Source organism: Bos javanicus, chromosome 7 (genome assembly GCF_032452875.1).
Source record: "Bos javanicus breed banteng chromosome 7, ARS-OSU_banteng_1.0, whole genome shotgun sequence".
Classification (NCBI taxonomy): domain Eukaryota; kingdom Metazoa; phylum Chordata; class Mammalia; order Artiodactyla; family Bovidae; genus Bos; species Bos javanicus.
In genome coordinates this window covers 26,606,026-26,621,848 of record NC_083874.1, presented here as the reverse complement: position 1 = coordinate 26,621,848, position 15,823 = coordinate 26,606,026, and the positions used below count along the sequence as shown (strand labels likewise).

At 42.6% G+C, this 15,823-nt stretch overlaps 1 protein-coding gene across 2 annotated transcripts in view; it reads right to left on the bottom strand.

Annotated features, from left to right (window-relative positions):
• MARCHF3 (membrane associated ring-CH-type finger 3) overlaps positions 1-15,823 on the bottom strand; it is a 156,532-nt gene that overhangs the window by 121,267 nt on the left and 19,442 nt on the right. The window lies entirely within an intron of this gene.

Here is a 15,823-nt window from a genome sequence, read left to right as displayed (position 1 = left end):
AAGCTGCTTCCTCTCAATACCTCAGGTATCATGTCCATTGGTCCTTAACATTCTGTTCAAACTGGCATCACTAAGAAGACTGTCACATCAGCTCCAAAAACAGACCTGCCAATTGATTCTGAAAAACCTTCCACAGCACCTCCGAGCACACAGACTCAGGGAGGGGAGGGGGAGCCGGAAGCTGTGACCCCCAAGAGGCAAGCACTGAATGGACAGTCCCCTGAAGCAAAAGCAGACAGAAAAATCATTTTTCCATTTGCTTTTCCATCTCCTCTCTGTTTTGTTCAAGTAGAAGCTGTGAGGTAAAATACAAAACCCCCATTGTGCCCTTGGTTGGAAGTTTGCCTTTAGTCAGGATCATTGCATTAATTCCTACTCAAACACTGCAAGTAACCGGTCCCCAGAGGACACTGGCTGGATTTCCAGGTCAAGGTGCTTGATACAATTACTACAGAACTTTGAAGATTACAAAAGGGTGTTACAGGTCCCCACGTCACTGAATTTTTTCTTTCCCTTCCTGTTTTTGATGCCCAGCTGACTCTAAAGTAAACCAGTGTGACCCATGACAAGCCATAGGAGGACGAGGCCTCCAACCTGAAGAGCCTTTGAACGGATCTTCCTGTTGAGCCCAGCAGTGCTGATGGCAGCAGAAGCCAGAGAGCCCACAGATACAGCTCTCAGGAGTCAGGGCTGAGGTTCCAAGGCCAGTGGGAGAGGCCAGATCCACAGTCCCCCTATACGAACCACATAAAATCTGGATAATAAGTAGCCTTTCGAGGAGAGTATGCCCAGTGGTCAGAATCTGAAAGCATTTAGGTGAAGTGCTACATCAGTTACCAGGCAATTGAGAATTTGAATAAAACTTGGAAAATCATCCTTAAAAGACGTGCCGTCTTCAGGTTCCCAATACTTGACGTTATCCAATATCATCACACCAGGACACTGGGGACTGCCCAGAGGGGTGTGGGAAATGACTTTGTGGCCCAGCAGATTTTCTGAGCTTATCTGCAAAGCTGCTCTAATCTTCCCTGAATATCAGGTCTGTGGCTTGCCAAGCAAGCACTCACTCACTTTAATCATTTTCAGGCAGAAGGAAAAAAAAAAGTTCTGTATATAAATAAAAAGCTTAACCCACTGAGATACGGTCTACATCCCTCTTCCACTTCTCTCCCTTCCTCTTGACTCAACCACAGCTGAAGCAGAACAACCTCATGGACACCTTTAAGCGACTTTTAATCCACTTGAAATACATAATCCTACTGAAGTGATCTAAGATGGTACTGATGTAACCTTAATTCTAGACCTTTCTCAGATTGCAAAATAGAACAGCCACTTTGAAAATGATTCAGCAGTTTCTTATAAAAGTTAAACACACACTTGTCATTCAACCCAGCAATCCCACACCTAGGTAGGAGAAATGAAGACATATGTTCACACCAAAAGAAAATGGTATGTGAAAGTTTATAGTGACTTTACTCACAATGACTAAACTCTGGAAGCAACCCCAATGTCCCTCAACTGGTGAAGAGATAAACTGCAGTATATCCATACATCAGAGCACTACTCAGCAACAGAAGGGAATAACTGCTGATCCACACAACAGCATGAATGGATCTTGATATATTTTGCTGCATGAGAGAAATCAGACTCAAAAGGCTACATATCACCTGATTCCATGGATGTAACATCCTGGAAAAAGTCAAACTATAGGGTCAGGAAACAGGTCACCAGTGGCCAGGGGCTGGGAATAAAAGCAAGAGTTGACTATAAAAGGGCATGAGAAATAAAATCTCAACTACCAAAAGTAGTCACAAAAAAAAGACTTGAGAGAATTTGGGGAGATGATAGTACCATTCCATATCTTGATTATGGTGTTAGTTATACGACTATATGTATTTGTTAAACACGCATAGTTGTATACACTAAAAAGTGAATTTTGCTGTATGGAAATTATGTCTCAAAAAATGCAACTTGAATATAAAATCTCAGTAGAAAATGTTCAATGATTAAGAAAGGCAGCCTTTAAAACTGCTGATGAACTTCCTACTTACATTAGGATCTGGAGGCCTTCTCCCAAACTGGATCTGGGGGTTCTCAGAAACCAGGCACTCAGTCACTCTTGGACACATAAATAAAGCTCTAATACATAAATCAATAAAGTCAACGTATCAGCATGTCCCCACGTCTAGGGTTACTCATTTAGGGTGTTCCCAAGCCTGTACTTCATGCGAAAGCGTCTGACATTCGGACATGAAAGTGCTGGTGACTGTGCAGGGTGCTGCCTGTGCTCCTACCTTGCTTCACCTAATGTTCTAACTGCCTGGATGCCACCGCTTTTATAACCACTCGAGTTAAAAGTTATTTCAGACTGAGAATTCAAGCCTGCCCTGTGTCTGTGTTTTCTACGATAAAGAAAATTAACCTTATTATTCCAACCAGACATAACACACAGAAGACAGACTTCCCTAATTTAGTGATATAGATTCCTTGTACAGAATTTTTTTGGCCAAAAAATATTTATGCCCATGATATTCAAAGGATTTTGTTTGGTTTTCTTCTGCATGCCCTGAACATAATGTACTGTCTCCAAAACTAGTCTTTATTTCTTCTCTGTCCTTCTCCTAGTAAGAACATCTGTTAGGAATTCACTAGATGGAAATAAATGCTGAAGGCAGACAGAATGAGAAACTCAAAGACCCAGGCTCTTGGATGGCCAACATCAGCTATTCAAAACCTTCCATGGAAGGCAGAGTGTGATGTGCTATAAGCAGAGGCTAAAACACAGTGCTAAGGCAGCAAGGGTGATGTGAAACACTCTGGGAAAGTGGAATTTAAGCTGGGCCCCTGGAGGATGGAGAAGATTGAGACTGCAGACAGTCCAGGCCAAGGAACTACTTAGCAGAAAGGGTCCTGTAAGTGCATGTTTGTTCAAATCGGTTATCATCAGCTAGCGTCCTAGAGCCTGAAAACCACGACTATTTAAAATTCTTCTGGAATTTCCATGTCTTGAGGCCTTGGGGCTCTCCATTTCTCCATGAATCCCAATGCACCCTATTCTATCACACACGACAACTTCATGTACTTAAGTTACTGCCTTTTCTATAAGGCATTTAAGTGGATTGATTGTGGCTGAGAAGCTAGTTATGAAGAGGTGAGTGAAAAATTAAAATGAGCAGGAAAGGGAGAAGAGGGCACCCTGGTGGCAGGCTTCAAGAGGGGGTGGAGCACTTGTCCCTCTCCAGTGGGGTGTGGATCCAGGATCTTCAATCTCCTTGGGGAGTGGTGTTAGCAAGAAACACCAGTTACGAATACAGGGAAAACTTCATTGCAGCACTGTCATTACTGATAAGATGAAAATCATCTAAATGTTCATCAACAGGGAACTGCTTAAATCAATAACTGATCATTTACACAATAGGATATTATAGTCAGTAAGAAAAAATAGTGTGAGGAGACAGGAAGACCTCTAGGATAAATTACTCATGTTATTTAAAAGTCAGGGTGCAGAAGAGTCTGTATAATGGACTCCCCTGCTATATCTGCATTCATACACAACCCTCTAGTAGGATACATAAAAACTGTTAGCATTGGTTATATTTGGAGAGTGAAAAATGAGGGTAGGAGAAAGAGAAATGTTTACTTTTCAATTTATACCCATCTGTTGTTACTGTCCAGTTGCTCAGTCGTATCCGACTCCACGACCCCATGGACTGCAGCACGCCAGGCCTCCCTATCCTTGATTATCTCCCAGAGTCTGCTCAAACTCATGTCCATTGAGTTGATGATGCCATCTAACCATCTCATCCTCTGTCTCCCCTCTGTGCTCCTGCACTCAATCTTTCCCAGCATCAGGGTCTTTTTCAATGAGTCAGTACTTCACATCAGGTGGCCAAAGTATTGGAGCTTCAGCATCAGTCCTTCCAATGAACATTCAGGGATGATTTCCTTTGGGATTGACTGGTTTGATCTCCATGCTATCCAAGGGATTCTCAAGAGTCTTCTCCAGCACCACAATTCAAAAGCTTCATTTTTTTTTTGGTGCTCAGCCTTCTTTATGGTCCAACTCTCACATCTGTGCATGACTACTGGAAAACTCATAGCTTTGACTATATGGACCTTTGTCAGAAAAACGATTTTTCTGCTTTTTAATGCACTGTATAGGTTTGTTATAGCTTTTCTTCCAAGGAGTGAGCCTCTTTTAATTTTGTGGCTGCAGTCACCATCCACAGTGATTTTGGAGCCCAAGAAAATAAAGTCTGTCACTGTTTCCATTTTCCCCCCATCTATTTGCCATGAAGTGATGGGACCAGATGCCATGATCTTAGTTTTTGGAATATTGAGTTTTAAGCCAGCTTTTTCACTCTCCTCTTTCACCTTCATCAAGAGGCTCTTTAGTGCCTCTTTGCTTTCTGTCATTAGGGTGGTGTCATCTGCATTTCTGAGGTTATTGATATTTCTCCTGGCATTCTTGATTCCAGCTTGTGCTTCACCCAGCCCAACATTTTCCATGATGTACTCTGCATATGAGTTAAATAAGCAGAACGACAACATACAGCTTTGTCATACTCCTTTCCTAATTTTGAACCAGTTTGCTACCCTTCTGTAACTGAATTTATTGAGTTTATTTTTAATTATTTGTGCAGATGATGATAATTTTGATCACATGAAGTATTAATACTTATAATCATTCCTTGGCTGACTTGCAATATAAAGTGAAGACCGACTACTGTTGTTAGAGGGTCAATTCAGAGACTAGAGGTTCATTTCAATAATTATTAAACAGTTTAATAAGTGGTTACTGGATATGTCATTGTTTTAGTTCTTGAGCAGCTAATATAGTAGACTGCAGCAGTAGGTTAAGACAGAGAGAAACAACGCATAATGTGAATGCTGGGAAAGCCAGGCAGAGGAGACTTCCTGGTGGAGGCATGGCTTAGGGTTTGAATTGGTGAAGCAGAAGAAGCAAGGAAAGAGCAGCAATGAGAAAACAATATGGCAAGCCCTTCACTTGGCATAGAGACATCTGCCCTTCTTATTTCTCTTTTGGATCTGATCAGTATTAGAAGCAAGAAAAAATTCCAAGATCTGAAAATCTCAGCCCCTCTCAGTCACAAGGGCTAATATTTTTCCATCAACGGCTTTAAAAACTGAAGTTGTGTGGACCAAGACCCAAGAACTAGAATTAGTAATGAGAAAACACTACTAAAGAATTTCCTCCCCTGCCTCACAAACATGCTGGAGTGTATACATGGGCACTGTAAAACAAATTCTCATCTCCCTTTCTTTGTCAGTGGTGAAAAAGCATTGGTACATATACGAATAATGTTCAACCAGAGCAGCCAGCCTTTCACAGGATTGTTCTTTACCAATGTATATGCTTGGTGCTCTATCTCAAGAACCTTCTCGAGAAACACTCTTCTCTTTGCAAGTGTGGGGACAGGAGTAGGAAGAGGAAGCCCTCTGCCCTGATTGACAGGCTTACTCTTTCTCACCATCACTGGTACCCCGAAGTGGAAGGGTCAGGGGACTCCAGGAAGCCTTTCCTGTGAGTTCGGATTCTCTTTCTAATAGAAATGATAGAATAACCTATTCAGTTTATTCTTCTGGCCAGCTTAGCCAAGATGACTGAATACCTTATTTTTTGCTAAGATGATCATTTTTTTCAGAACTCTCTCTCTGAAGAACATTTGTGAGATGAGCGATCATTCTCTGTGTCCACTTATATCTGACCAGCCTAGGCTTTACTGCTCCCATTTTCGGGGAATTAACCATTTGTACCCTGGTATCAATATAGCAAAGAAACACTGCCAGTGACTTTAGCAAATAAATAATTGGCTGATTGTTTGTTTATCACTACAAAGAAAATACTGAAGAACTTTTATTACAGAAACCCATTCGAGGCTGCTGGCAATCTAAGAACAAATGAGGAAATGCTAAGAGAAAAAAGATGTTAGCCTATTCCTAAAAATTCTCCTGGCTGGCATTATAAAACAATCTCTTGAATGGCAGGAAATAATAATATATCTCACAACATGGGAAATCTTCGGTGTTGGTGGGTTATTCTTCTATTTTGTGTAGGTCCCAAAAGAAGTTAGAAAATGTCATGTGCAAGAGAGGGAGGGAGCATGGAAGTGCAAAAGTATTAACTGCAGCTTCTAAGTGGCCCATGTGGCAGCCAGTGAGCTGAGTAACCAGGGATCAGCCCGGTCTGGCTACACCTGCGGATCAGAAAGCAGAAAGTACTGACAGACAGTGGAGCAGAACTCGGCTCTCATAGCGAAGAATAAAGCACAAAGTTCCTGCTCTTTTTTCAAGCCACTCCTTGGCCTTCCTCAACCTGGAGAACGTACTTCAGCTTGGGTCATGGACAAAACCAGAGCAGCCACACTAGAAGGGCATGTGGCCTCATACAAACACGCTTGTTCCTCAACTTGGCGCTCTGCGAATCCAGTGCAAACATTCAGCATCCCATGGCCGGGGCCACTCCTGGAAGCCATCAGGTGGAAATGGCTCCAGCAAAACGTATTTTCTCACAGTGGGGAGGACAGGTGGGAAGCTGGGGTGCAGAAAAGTGAAGAACAGGGTGGAGAAAAGGCAGCCTCATTAATACTTTAAAATCTATGCCAGGAGGACAACAAATGGGTATTTCCCTGGCTATCAAGCTGAGAAAAGCCATTTTTTTAAAACAACAGTCTCACTTGTTCCCCTGCACCATTCCCTCTGTGCCAATCCCCAGACCATGCCAAAACAAGCTGAAATGTTATAAAGATTCGTGGTTAAAAGAACAAGCTCCAAAATATTTGTGGATGTTACCTAAAGAGGCCCCAAAGTGATGGACTGAAGTGAAAAGACTAAGAACTGGAAGAAACATTACCACATGCCACCAGACATCAGGAGGAACTGAAAACTGGAGAGGGCCCCAGAAAGTCCTCTCTCAGAGACCCTCTTTTAAGGAGAACTAGCATATTGAATTTGCCATATCATTGCTTTCCAAGTCAGCAAACCAACAGGAATTTTTATATTGATCCTATAATACTGGCAGGTCTGTGAGGTGTAGGCCTCAGTTGGGGCAAACAGAATATTGCCAATGGGGATAAGGAATTTTTATTTAATATACATGATGCAGAAAATGGGTTCATTTTCTTCCTCTTTTCCAGACAGCAGACATTCCCCTCCCCCCCACCTTATACAATCCCCATCTTCATGGCAATTATGTCCAGACCAGTTTTCAGTGAGCCCATTAGAATCAGCCAGCCCAGCACAGCAACCTCCTGGACAGCCGGCACCTTGGGGACAGGGAGGCTATTTACAGGGCAAAGTCCTGGATGACTTGACCTACATGCTGGGCCTCCCAGCTCCAAACTCTAATCCTTGTTCTTACAAGCTACTCTGTCACTGACTTTCAGATTTGGCCCTCATTATTCTATTCCAGGCCTAAATATACCCCATTACAGCATCTGTCCAGTCAGTCTTTTTGCAGTAATGACACCCTGCTGATTCAGCCCCTGGTCCTCTGGTCCCTGGCTGCTTCGGGGGGCATTACTTCCCCTCAAGGAGATGTATTTTCAAGACATGTGATTTGTTTAGATGGTCAAGTTCTCTGTAAATCGAATATACAATGTAATTTATTTATTTCGACAGACCTCCAATACCTATGATTGTAAGACTGTTAAGTAAAAGCTGTACTTTTTTTTTTGGCCACACTATGTGGCATGCAGGATCTTAGTTCCCTGGCAAGGGACTGAACCCATGCCCCCTGCAGTGGAAGAGGAAGTCCCTATGATTGTTAAGATTCCTAGTGCTGAAGACACAATAAATAAGGCCCTGCTCTCACCCTCAAAGAACTTCAGTTCAGTTCAGTCGCTCAGTCATGTCCGACTCTTTGCGACCCCATGAACTGCAGCACGCCAGGCCTCCCTGTCCATCACCAACTCCCACAGTTTACCCAAACTCATGTCCATTGAGTTGGTGATGCCATCCAACCATCTCATCCTCTGTCATCCCCTTCTTCTCCTGCCCTCAATCTTTCCCAGCATCAGGGTCTTTTCAAATGAGTCAGCTCTTCGCATCAGGTGGCCAAAGTATTGGAGTTTCAGCTTCAACATCAGTCCTTCCAATGAACACCCAGGACTGATCTCCTTTAGGATGGACTGGTTGGATCTCCAGGCAGTCCAAGGGACTCTCAAGAGTCTTCTCCAACACCACAGTTCAAAAGCATCAATTCTTCGGTGCTAAGCTTTCTTTATAGTCCAACTCTCATATCCATACATGACTACTGGAAAAACCATAGCCTTGACTAGGCGGACCTTTGTTGATGAAGTAATGTCTCTGCTTTTTAATATGCTGTCTAGGTAGGTCATAACTTTCCTTCCAAGGAGCAAGCGTCTTTTAATTTCATGGCTGCAATCACCATCTACAGTGACTTTGGAGCTCAAAAATTTAAAGTCAGCCACTGTTTCCACTGTTTCCCCATCTATTTGCCATGAAGTGACGGGACCAGATGCCATGATCTTAGTTTTCTGAATGTTGAGCTTTAAGCCAACTTTTTCACTCTCCTCTTTCACTTTCATCAAGAGGCTCTTTAGTTCTTCACTTTCTGCCATAACGGTGGTGTCATCTGCATATCTGAGGTTATTGATATTTCTCCCAGCAATCTTGATTCCAGCTTGTGCTTTCTTCAGCCCAGCGTTTCTCATGATGTACTCTGCATAGAAGTTAAATAAGCAGGGTGACAATATACAGCCTTGACGTACTCCTTTTCCTATTTGGAACCAGTCTGTTGCTCCATGTCCAGTTCTAACTGTTGCTTCCTGACCTGCATACAGGTTTCTCAAGAGGCAGGTCAGGTGGTATGGTATTTCCATCTCTTTCAGAATTTTCCACAGTTTATTGTGATCCACAGAGTCAAAGGCTTTGGCATAGTCAATAAAGCAGAAATAGATGTTTTTCTGGAACTCTCTTGCTTTTTCCATGATCCAGCAGATGTTGGTAATTTGATCTCTGGTTCCTCTGCCTTTTCTAAAACCAGCTTGAACATATGGAAGTTCATGGTTCACGTACTGCTGAAGCCTGGCTTGGAGAATTTTGAGCATTACTTTACTAGCGTGTGAGATGAGTGCAATTGTGTGGTAGTTTGAGCATTCTTTGGCATTGCCTTTCTTTAGGATTGGGATGAAAACCAACCTTTTCCAATCCTGTGGCCACTGCTGAGTTTTCCAAATTAGCTGGCATATTGAGTGCAGCACTTTCACAGCATCATCTTTCAGGATTTGAAATAGCTCCACTGGAATTCCATCACTTCCACTAGCTTTGTTCGTAGTGATGCTTCCTTCCTAAGGCCCACTTGACTTCACATTCCAGGATGTCTGGCTCTAGGTGAGTGATCACACCATCGTGATTATCTGGGTCGTGAAGATCCCTTTTGTACAGTTCTTCTGTGTATTCTTGCCACCTCTTCTTAATATCTTCTGCTTCTGTTAGGTCCATACCATTTCTGTCCTTTATTGAGACCATCTTTGCATGAAATGTTCCCTTGGTATCTCCAAATTTCTTGAAGAGATCTCTATTCTTTCCCATTCTATTGTTTTCCTCTATTTCTTTGCACTGATCACTGAGGAAGGCTTTCTTATCTCTCCTTGCTATTCTTTGGAACTCTTCATTCAAATGGGTATGCCTTTCCTTTTCTCCTTTGCCTTTCACGTGTCTTCCTTTTACAGCTATTTGTAAGGCCTCCTCAGACGGCTGTTTTGCTTTTTTGCATTTCTTTTTCTTGGGGATGGCCTTGATCCCTGTCTCCTGTACAGTGTCACGAATCTCCTTCCATAGTTCATCAGGCACTCTGTCTATCAGATCTAGTCAAAGAACTTACCCATCACTAATGCCCCACACCGCATAGAAATCAGCCCACTCCATGGTACCCATATTATGAAACCAAAGCAAAATAATAACAATGCCTTAGAGTCATTCTCAATTTTATAGATTTCAAAAGACTAATACATATATTTCAATATTAATGATCTTAAGTCAAATTCTCACTAGTGAATTGAAAGAGATCCTTAACATCATTTAACCAACTTTATTTGTGCTATCTCTATTCCCCTCCCCTTCAGCACACCTCCCTTATTAACCTCCTTCTCCCCAAAACTTAGGAGACGTCATGCTTCCTCATTCCATTCCTCATGCCACATTTTCAGTTCACTTTCAAATCCCGTTTGTTCCGCCGCCTTGAAATTCCACACTTCTCTCCAGCCTCACTGCCGCCGCTGCTGCTGCTGCTACTGAGTCACTTCAGTCGTGCCTGACTCTGTGCGACCCCATAGATGGCAGCCCACTAGGCTCCTCTGTCTCTGGGATTCTCCAGGCAAGAACTCTGGCGTGGGTTGCCATTTCCTTCTCCAATTCCAGCCTCAGTACTGTTACCTAATTCAAGCCATTGATAGATCTCCCTGAATTACTGCAGAAACCTCCCAATTGGTTGCCTTGCTTCCATTTTCGCCCATGTACGGTCCATTTGCTATGCAACAACCAGTGATCAGGGTGCTTATAACATGCAAGGAAATCATGGTAAATTTGATCCCAGCAACTTTTATTAGTCTGGAATGCTGGGCAGTGATATAACATGAAGGAAAATGAGGAATAATTTGGAGTTGGCAATGCCAGTGGCTTCAAAGCATCACTGCTCTTTGAAAGAGGCAAGAATGAATTACTCTATATACAGTTCTAGGAAGACAGTTGTAATCATTTGGAGGCATGCCACTCAGAGCCATGACAGAATGGACACCACGCATAGTGACATATTCCAGAGGGTATGGCATGAGAAACAGAGAAAGACAAAGGATGAATTGAGTAGACTTACTGAGGAGTGACATGGTGCAAAAGGATTTCAAGAATGAATCTGGGAAACCAACAATACCCAGCCACAAGAAAGATATTAACCCTGTCACGAGTGATGAAACCAGTTAAGAATTCCATCCACACAGCAAGGCCCTGAAGGGTAAAGAGCTCACATTATCTCAGCCCTGATAACCGTTTGGTGATTATCAGAAAGACTGAGGAATAGAGATGAGGGTTATATTTAAGATGTTTGTTAGTTTTCAAGTTCTGTCCCTATTGCTTGTTTGAAGTCTGGCCTACATACAACTGGCATAGTTTTGTGACTCTGGAAGATGAACTGCCTGTCCCTATTCTTGGTGCCCTTTTCATTGAAAATAAACTGATGTTGTATTTGGATGAACAGAGGAACTTAGAAAAGATCTAAAGGGAAGAGATGGACACAGAGATGATGGAAAGCAATTTTACCAGCCCCAAACTGAAGTGAACTGTTACCATGCATAGTCAGAGTTGGTCTTTCACTCAGTCATGTCTGACTCTTTGCCACCCCATGGACTTCAGCACACCAGGCTTCCCTGTTCTTCACAATCTCCCAGAGTTTGCTCAAACTCATGTCCATTGAGTCAATGATGCCGTCCAACCATCTCATTCTTTGTCGTCCCCTTCTCCTCCTGTCTTCAATCTTTCCCAGCATCAGAGTTGGTTTGCTTGTCTGTTTTTGGTACCATTTTAGAAATGGTTAGTTATTTTAGCATTCCAGTGCTGTGCTAGCACCAAAACCACCACAGCAGAGTGAAAACAGTCAACAGGCCATTTCCCAGAGCCTGGACAGCCATGCCCTCAAGTGAAATAACATCACTGCAGAGGGGTAGAAGGTGGTCAGGCTCATTAGCATCCCTTTGGCATTTTTAACACACAGAATTCAAGCCCTTCTTAAATGACATTTCAAAGTGGGTGAGCCTGCTACAAGCAGTTCTTTTCACAAATCAGATGTCACTGGGGGTTTAAGATAGAATTCATTTCTACTGAACCAACGCTTAGCTGTTACTACAGTAGAGTACGCTGGCAAGAAACTCTGCCTAGAGGGAGCGATCAATAACTAGAGTAGAGAGAAGAAGGCAGAGCACAGACCACAAGTCCCCCGGACTGAGCAGCTTGAGGACAAAGATTCTACCTTGTCTCTTTAGCCTCAAATCTTGAAGCTGTGACCAGCACTCACTTAATGCTTATTGAATTGAACTGACACTTGTAAAAGAAAAAAAGAAGAAGCCCAAGGGTGGAAGCCTGGTGAGTAGCTGCTGCTAAGTTGCTTCAGTCGTGTCCAACTCTGTGCAGCCCCATAGACGGCAGCCCACCAGGCTCCCCGTCCCTGGGATTCTCCAGGCAAGAACACTGGAGTAGGTTGCCATTTCCTTCTCCAATGCATGAAAGTGAAGAGTGAAAGTGAAGTCGCTCAGTCGTGTCAGACTCCTAGCGACCCCATGGACTGCGGCCCACCAGGCTCCTCCGTCCATGGGATTCGCCAGGCAAGAGTACTGGAGTGGGGTGCCATTACCTTCTTCACTGGTGAGTAGGGTGGGAAGAAAATTAGAAAAATAAGGGTTTCAGGAGTATTTGAGGACTAAATGACTCTGGTAAGAAATGAGTGGAAAGAAAAAAAATTACAAAAATTCACCAAAAATTGAATGGATAACCAAATGTCAAAAGAAGATCCCACAAAACATTCCATTCATACACAGGTATGCACACACGCATGTACATACACATGTGCACACAAGCACATACACCAATGGGGAATAGGGCTTGCTAGAAGGACTGAAGGGCAGGAGGGGTCTGGGAGGCACCCTCTTTGTTTTTAGCCCCTGCTCCCAGGACGGGAGGTGGCAGGCTGCAGCTGAGAGAGCCCGGGTGCAGCCAATGGAGCAAAGTCCAACCAGAGGTAGCACTCAGGTTGGGAGCCCCAGATGCCAGACTCCACAGGTCTTTCCTTTGTTCTACAGAACACAGGGGAGGAGCCCTCTTCACTAATTCTGAAGGAGATCCCTTCTAGTTCTATTTCCTAATATAAACCAAAATTTACCTGACAGTTCACCTTGTTTTTATCACCCATATAGACCAATGAACGAACTGCTCCCTAGAAATAGGTTTGCAACACCAGGTTGTGCCTTTTGCAAACATTAAAGTGGAAATGGCTCTGACAGCGATCAATAATGCTTGCCGATTTCCCTGCGCTGCTCTGTTTATTTTTAGTCCCTACACAGAGCACAACATTTGTAGGAAAAAACTCTATATCACCTTCAAGAATATACTAACTAATGACCTAGGCAGAAAAAAAAATTTACACTTACTTTATTCCTATCATTCCCTTTTTTATAGGAATAAATTCAGACTCGGCAGGAATTTGTTCTATTACCTTATTACATAGATTCTGGCCTTTGGGGAAGGAGATCATGAAGCTTATAAAATTCCATACCTCATTTATTACTCCCTGTTTTCTTCCATTTTCCAATTTATTTAAGAGTTCATTTCTCTATTGCACAAAGGCATGCATTTTAGTGCACATAAGCTCAAAAAGAGAGCTTTTGGTTGCTTAGAAATAGGAAGGAGCATGACCCCGCTGCCTCACCTCTCTACTTGTACATCGTCATTTAGTGCACGAAGCTGCAAAACCCCAATGAGTAGCATCACTGGGTTGAGCAATATAAAAGGTGCATTAGAAAAAGCCCTGGAAGCTGAGCAAGTAATTGGGACCTGATTTTCTACAAGGGTTGTCTTGCCCATCTCTGCATTTCCTATGGAGCGTAACACAATGCCCTCAGTTAGTGTTATTTAAGGCCAAATAAACAAGTTTCTCGGAGAAGGCAATGGTACCCCACTCCAGTACTCTAGCCTGGAAAATCCCACGGATGGAGGAGCCTGGTGGGCCACAGTCCATGGGGTCGCTAAGAGTTGGACACGACTGAGCAACTTCACTTTCACTCTTCACTTTCATGCATTGGAGAAGGAAATGGCAACCCACTCCAGTGTTCTTGCCTGGAGAATCCCAGGGACGGGGGAGCCTGGTGGGCTGCCGTCTATGGGGTTGCACAGAGTCAGACACGACTGAAGTGACTTAGCAGCAAACAAGTTTCTCCTAGACATCAATTGTATTGTGATTATTTGTTGCACGTTGGATTTGCCAGGGAGCTTGTGAATTTCTTGGGAGCCCAACTAGAGTTCCATCCCCATGTCTGCATCCTCAGCAGACCAAAACCTACAATGACATATGCTCAGGAAGTCTTGGTTGAAAGACCAGATCATGTCCCTGGATGACTGTGGGTAAGCTGCATAACTCCATAGGTCATTCATGTCCTCATCCTGGGGATCGAATGGAGTCCATGACAATAACCATCAGTAGGCATGTGACTGCCCTAAGATTCTGGGCAAAATGTTATTTGGCAGAATATGTGTATAAATATTTCTGAGAAGAGGGTGCATATCTTTTACTGTTTCAAAGACTGTGACTGTTATTGCCCCCAAAAGTTTTACAAATCTTTAGCCTAGCAATAGTTTCCAAAATTACTGAATCCTGAATTCCAACACTAAAAAGCCTTTGAACATGCACACCATGCTCATGTATTAGGTATGCACACATGTATTGTATTAGGTACATTATAAAACAAACATCAAAATGACAAATGTACAAGGTAAATATGAAATAAAGAATATTTTCTTTATATCTAAGAGTAAAAACTTTTTTCATCTTACTAAACAATCATCATTTTGTCAAGGGCAGTATGACTGAATATACTTTGTGTTTAAAAATCTAGATTTTATTATCTGTGATACTTTGAAGGTCTAGTTTTAACTTCAATTTATTTTACAAAGATGGGTTTTAATGGCTGTCATAATTTTAAGCAATAAAATCACATAACAACATAAACACTTCCAAACACTGTTTTCACAATGTTCTCTCTATAAGAGTTTCTTTCAAATTCAGCTATTTTTCTTACTTAGTCTTAAAATGACACCTTTATTTTGAAAGGACAAATTAACTGTTTTTTCATGACTGTAGGTAGCATACTGTCCAAGTTGCCTATTATCACAGAAGTGGTTACAAAATACAAAGCCATTTCCTTTTTATAAAAGAAAAATGAATATAACTTATCTGTAAGTTTGACAACAACACAAGATAACCGGCAAACCTCTGTGAGGTACAGAACTTTCATGGCCGCTTCTTAACCTTGTACAAAATATTGTACAGCTTCCGCTATCTGTATATTAAGGCAAAGTAGCATCCTGCAGCATTCTGTGTTCCTCTGGCTTCAACAACTTGGCTGCTTACTTATGAATGATGCAGTGAATGAATTTATCTCTTGTAACCTTACCCTGCCATCCTTCTCTAAGCAACAGCTGCTGCTTAAGAGGATATGCTACTCAGTTTTTTCCATAAAACATTTTCATTAAGATTATGAATAAAGCTCATATAGTGGTGGCAATGGAGAAGGCAATGGCACCCCACTCCAGTTCTCTTGCCTGGAAAATCCCATGGACAGAGGAGCCTGGTGGGCTGCAGTCCATGGGGTCGCTAAGAGTCGGACACGACTGAGCGACTTCACTTTCACTTTTCACTTTCATGTATTGGAGAAGGAAATGGCAACCCACTCCAGTGTTCTTGCCTGGAGAATCCCAGGGATGGGGGAGCCTGGTGGGCTGCCATCTATGGGGTCGCATGGAGTCGGACACGACTGAAGCGACTTAGCAGTGGTGGCTCACCAAATAGAGGCACTTAGTATATATATGTCATCAGTTAAAGAGAAATGAACAAATACAACAGGTTAGATCTAACATCTTACCAATGTAGAACAAGTCTTTTGCTACCCGTAACATGTTCTAATACAGTATTTGCTTCTTCAGCAATATCTTCACTAATACTTTCAGCAGTATTTTCTGAAAAGGAAATTCATCTGATTGTTTTCAACATATCTTATCTGGTCTTGTATTAAGAGGAAGA